The sequence below is a fragment of the Myotis brandtii genome, unplaced genomic scaffold, assembly GCF_000412655.1.
Source record: "Myotis brandtii unplaced genomic scaffold, ASM41265v1 scaffold2186, whole genome shotgun sequence".
In the NCBI taxonomy this organism is placed as follows: domain Eukaryota; kingdom Metazoa; phylum Chordata; class Mammalia; order Chiroptera; family Vespertilionidae; genus Myotis; species Myotis brandtii.
In genome coordinates, this window is record NW_005358196.1 from 126981 (window position 1) to 133293 (window position 6313).

Below are 6313 nucleotides of genomic sequence, written 5' to 3' on the forward strand. Positions count from 1 at the left end.
GCCCCCTGTCACACACAGAGCCACAGGGCGATCAGGGGGTTTGGGCGCTGCCCCCTGTCATGCTGATCCCGGTGCCGGGAGCCTCGCTGCTCCGCTGATCCCGGTGCTGGGAGGCATATTACCCTTTTACTATATAGAATAGAGGCCTGGTGCACGGGTGGGGGCCGGCTGGTTTGCCCTGAAGGGTGTCCTGGATCAGGGTGGGGGTCCCCACTGGGGTGCCTGGCCAGTCTGGCTGAGGGGCTGAGGGCCGTTTTCAGGCTGGCAGGTGACTGAAGCTCCCAACTGTCCCCCCTTTTTTTTTCTATTCTGGGCCAGCTTTAGCTCTGAGGCCTCGCTCCTGAAAGCAGGTTTCTGGCCTTTACCTTCTGTATTTGATACAATGTTGTGGTCCTGCTGGCTGAAACCCGGCTGACTGAAAGCCAGTTTCTAGGGTTTTGTTTAGCTTGTATATTTGCAACATAGTTGCTTAGAGTTGCAGCTGAGAGGCCGACAAGTCAGGCGAGGAACGTTGGAGTTCGCCATCACTGGAGCAAGCAAGCCTCCCTGTTCACTTCAGTGCATGGCTGCCGGCCGCCATCTTGGCTGACAGTTAATTTGCATAAGGATATGCTGATTAGCCAATGGAAACGGTAGCGGTCGTACGCTAATTACCATGTTTCTCTTTTATTAGTGTAGATATAGCACATTAGCCCTACCTGATTTGGCTCAGTGGATAGAGCCTTGGCCCATGGATTGAAGGGTCTCAGGTTCGATTCCAGTAAGAGCACATATATTGGTTGCAAGCTCAATCCCTGGCCCTGGTCATGGTGTGTGCAGGAGGCAACCAATCAATGTGTGTCACTCACATGGATGTTTCTGTCCCTGCCCCTCCCTTCCACTCTCTTTAAAAATCAATGGAAATATATCCTAGGGTGAGAATTAACCAAACAAAAAAATAAATAAGTATAGCATGTTATACAATGCTTTTTTTTAACTTGTTTTTACATTTATTTTTATATTTTTACTTATTAGTATTTTCCCTGTACAGTGATTGAAATTTATTTTATTTTATTCTTTTCCATTGCCATTTATTCCCTCTATGTCCTCTTCCACCTACACCCCCCCAGCCCTGTCCTGCAATCACCTCACTGCAAGACAATGCTTTTGTTTATTTTTATTTTGAACAAATATTTGAGTGCCTATAGATGCCAGGCATTGTTCCAAGCATGTGGGATACATCAGTGAGCAAAGTAAACAAAGATCCCTGCCTACAACAGATGAACACAACAGTGCCTTTAGCAGAATGAACACAGTAGTGCCTTGCTTCAATTGAATGTCAGATCTCTTAACTCAGAGTCACAGGGAATAGGGTTTCAAAAGGGTTCCTCTACTCCAAGCATGTCAAACTCAAAGACTAACACAGGCCAAATAAACAAGGTTTAAGATTATGTGATGTGGGCCACAAAAAACAAAAGCTTCAATTTTCATAGAAACATAGTAATAGAAAAGGCTGAAATAAATGAGTCATCTTATCTAATAAAGAGAGAATATGCAAATTGACCATCATGCTATAATGGTCAAGATGGCTGTGCCCACAGCAGAGGCCGAGGTCTCATAATGAGCCTTAAGGAGCAATCAGCAGGGACCTGAGGCTGCATTGTGCTGGGCTGGGGCAGGGGACCTGAGGCTCCACCTCCCACCTGGCAGGGCTTGACAGGGGACCTCAGGCCGTGACCCCAACCCCAGCACCAGGCTGGAGGACCTAAGGCCGCACTCCCTGCACTGGCGCAGAGCCGGGGGACCTGAGGCTGTGCCCCCTGCCATGTGGGACTTGACAGGGACCCTGAGGCTGAACCCCCACCTGGGGGGGCTTGACAAGGGTGGGGCCGGCTGAGTCTGGATATCACCCAATGGGGGTGGGGCAGGCTGGGTCTGGGTCTCGCGCGATTTGGACGCGCTGTGGGTGTGTGGGGACTTGACTCTGGATCTCACAGCATGCCCTAGACTCTGACAGGAGGAAGATTTTCATATACATTTTACTAATTTTCTTTCATCTCTGACACTTCTGTTATAGAGAAAGGGCAAGTAGCAATATTAAAATATTTCCTCTAATAAATCCCCTTTTAATGTGCACAAATTTCATGCACCGGTCCACTAGTCCTATATAATAAAAGGCTAATATGCAAACAGACCAAATGGTGGAACAACCGAAAAACCGGTCACTATGACGTGCGCTGAGCACCAGGGGTCATGCACGGAACATGGCGGGCATCGGCCCAGGTGGGATAGTGGAGCAGTTGAGCAGGGGCACCAAACCAAGGTGGGGCACCAGTTGCTGTCATCGGGGTGAACCTCGGGTGGTTACTGAAAATTCTTTGTTCCCCCGCACCGCGGTCCCCACTGGCACTTGCATCTGTTGCCGGTGCTGGCCCCAGTTGAATCCACTGTCAGAACCCGGTGCCTGCCCCGATCTCTCAGCGCCATCAGCGGGTGCAAGTGGTGACTGCCAGCGCCTATCACGCCTCAGGGCTTCTCCACCTCCTCCTGCTCCTGAGGGGAGATCAGGGCTGGCAGCCGCCTCTCGCACCTGCTGCCTGCAATGGCCCCCTGCTCGCACCTGCTGACAGTGCTGGAGCCGCTGCTCACACCCACTGCCAGCGCCGGCCCCCACTCACACCCACAGTTGGTGCTGGAGCCACTGCTTGTACCCATGGACAGTGCCCGGCACCGGTCCCGATTGCTTGCTGCCATCAGCAGCAGCTGCTGGCCCTGATCTCCCTTGAGGGTTTCTCTACCTCCCCCTGCTCCAGAGGGGCAGTAGGGGCAGCAGCTGCTGCTTGCACCTGGTTCGCACCTGCTGATGGCACAGGCCCCAATAGCTCGATGCCTTAAGTGGATGTGAGCGGGGCCAGCACTGTCAGCACATGGGAGCAGCAGGGCGGGAGCAGGGCTGCCAGCAGACATGGGACCAGAGGCTGTGGCAGGAGGGGCCGGGCAGAGGATGGGCCAAGACCCGCCCCTGAACCTACTGCAGCCTTGCAGCCCACACTTCCTTTCAAGGTGCACAAATTTGTGCACTGGCCCCCTAGTCCTTAACATAAAACAATAGAACATTTTAATAAAAATTAATAGTTTTTATTTACCATTAACTTACAAGACACAGAATAACTGCACAAATTAATAAGCGTAACACAAATAAACCTATTTTCCTTGTTCTTCAAAGGCAGGGACTTCTCTACAGTCAGCTGCTCTCTGCCTAGAAGAGCACACTTTCCATTCCAACCTAAGACTGTTTCCAACTGAAACACTGAAAACACTCCCCAAAAGAGAGTGAGGATGTCCTGTCTAGGCTAACTGGAGTAGAGCTATCTTGGCAAAAGCAGAGTGGACCAGAGAAGAGCTGAGCAGAGCAGACCTGTCTATCACTGGGCTGGGCTGCCTTATCCAAGGGCTGCCTCCCAGCCATGCTCTATCACAGTTGAGCTGTCTGCTGTGAATAAAGTCTCCCTTCACCCCAAATTGGAGAGTCCTGGTGCCATTCAATTGGTGCCAGTGACAATCTGTTAACATTTATGTATTCAAACATGTATTATATGGGTATGGATTCATGTATACTTATTGTGTAGTCGGGTTGTTTTTTAACTCAAAGTAAAGTCCTGCATGAAACTTACCGAGCAATAATTTTGATTTGTCAACCAATGGTCCTTAGCACCAATGAAATCCCCAGTTTGGGGATGCAGTGAAAAGGAAACTTTATTCTGTATAAACAGCTTAAAGGTGATATAGATGCCCATGAGAAGAGCTGGCTGTGGAACAGCGCAATAGTGCAACAGCTCAATTGTGAAGTAGCAAAGCTTGAAAGAGCATGGTGTGAGGAGGCAGTAAAGCAAGGTGGCCCACTTGTAGGGAGGGCGGCATCCAGCTCCAGGCAGAAGACTTCAGTGTTTCAGTTTCAGCAGGGAAGTCTTCAGTGGAAAAAAACTGTGCTCACCAAGACACCTGGGAGCTCATTTATATAGATAGAAATCTCCATCCCTGAGTCATGATTGGTCTGCTCTCATATAAGGACACCAAATCCTCACAGTTTGATTGGTCCAAAAACCACTGTCCTGATGGGTCATAACAGACCAAATCTGATTGGTCAGTGAAAATGATGGGGGGGTGGGAGGATAGAGCTGTGCAGCTTGGATTGGACACGGGAAGCCTCGGTTCTATTGGTAGAAATACAATTCCTTCGTAAGGGCTGGCTCAGATGGCAGCAACACAGTGCAGACGAGGAGTTTAGCTCAGACTTCACCCTGAAGCAGTTTGCCTGAGAGGGACCTGTAGAAATGGCTACTAGACTCTTGCTTTTAAATTTGAGCCCAGTTAGCCACCAGGAGCCTTTCTTAGAAGGCATCTTCTAAGACTTTAGAGTTAACTTTAAGTCAGAAACATGTGAATGTTTTCTGTCACCACTATTATACTACGTAAATATAGCACATTAGCCAATGCTTTTTTAAAACCTGTTTTTACATGTACTTTTGTTTTTACTTCACTAGAATTTTCCTTATACGGTGATTGGAACATCCCCCCATATCACCACACTATTAGACAATGCCTTTAGACAACATATTGCCTAGATGTAAAGTCTGGCATGCAAATTAACGGAGCGCAATTTGATTTGTCAACCAAACGTCCTTTGTATCAATGTAATCCCCAATTTGGTGGTGCAGTGAAAAGGAAACTCTATTCTATGCAACCAGAATAAAGGTGATACAGCATGCCTATGAGAGGAGCACCGCGGCAATATGGCGGCAATATGGCGGCAATATGGCGGCAATATGGCGGCTCGGCAGTTCCCCTTCAGTGCTCCACATTCAGCAGCAAAGGAACTGGTAAAGGAGTATGCTCAGCAAGACAGCAGGGAGCTCACTTATATAGACAGAAGTCTCCACCCCTGAGCCGTGATTGGACCATTCTCATACAAATGATTACTTCAAATCCTTGCAGTTTGATTGGTCCCAAAAGCAGTGTCCTGATTGGTCAGAACATAGGCACTCTGATTGGTCAGTGAAAACGCTGATAGGGATAGAGCTGTGCAGCTTGGATTGGACAGGGAAAGCCTGGGTCCTATTGGTTGAAATACAATTCCAGGGCGCTGGTTCTGTGCTCAGCTGGGGCGGCCTGGCCCTCAATGAATGGCCGCCTGCAGCTGTCACTATGGCCCAGACCCTGCAGATGGAGATCCCGAACTTCGGCAACAGCATTCTGGAGTGCCTGAATGAGCAGCGGCTTCAGGGCCTGTACTGTGATGTGTCAGTGGTGGTCAAAGGCCATGCCTTCAAGGCCCACCGGGCCGTACTGGCTGCTAGCAGCTCCTACTTCCGGGACCTGTTCAACAGCAGCCGGAGCGCTGTGGTAGAGCTGCCGGCGGCTGTGCAGCCCCAGCAGGGGGCGTGGTGAGCGGGCCCAGCCGGTCCGAGCGGACCAGCCCTGGTACCTCGAGCGCCTATACTAGCGACAGCCCAGGCTCTTATCACAATGAGGAGGACGAGGAGGAGGAGGAGGATGCGGGCGAGGAGGGCACAGAAGAGCAATACCGGCAGATCTGCAACATGTACACTATGTATAGCATGATGAATGTCGGCCAAAGTGCTGAGAAGGTGGAGGCCCTCCCTGAGCAGGTGACCCCTGAATCTCGGAATCGCATCCGGGTGAGGCAAGACTTGGCGTCTCTCCTAGCCGAGCTCATCAACCAGATCGGTAACTGCTGCCACCCCAAGTTCTATGATGAGGGCGATCCCTCTGAGAAGCTAGAGCTGGTGACAGGCACCAATGTGTACATCACAAGGGCACAGCTCATGAACTGCCATGTCAGTGCAGGCACACAGCACAAGGTCCTGCTGTGGCGCCTCCTGGCCTCCTTCTTTGACCGGAACACACTGGCTAACAGCTGTGGCACTGGCATCCGCTCTTCCACCAATGACCCCAGACGCAAACCGCTGGACAGTCACGTCCTCCATGCTGTCAAGTACGACTGCCAGATCTTTGCTCCGAACTTCAAGGACAGGGAAACGAATGCCATTGCAGCCAACATGTGCACCAATGCCCGCCACGTCCTGCGGAAGAGCTGGGTTCCCAAGGGGAAGCCGCCTGAGGGTGATACCTAAACCACCTTCATCAGTGACATGGGCAAGCCGGAGCTGGACATGATGGGCGCGGAGCACAGCTTTGAAACAGCCAGCCATGCTGGCGAGGCTGGCCCCTCAGCCGAGGCCTCCAGTAACCCCCACCAAGCCCTCCATGAGGCAGTCACACTCCCCCTCCTGTCACCCACCCACCATCTTGG

The 6313-nt window shown here is 51.0% G+C and overlaps 1 pseudogene; it reads left to right on the plus strand.

The window, feature by feature from the left end:
- Nucleotides 1-5184: 5184 nt before the first annotated feature.
- LOC102244518 lies at nucleotides 5185-6300 on the plus strand (annotated as a pseudogene).
- The last annotated feature ends 13 nt before the right edge of the window (nucleotides 6301-6313 follow it).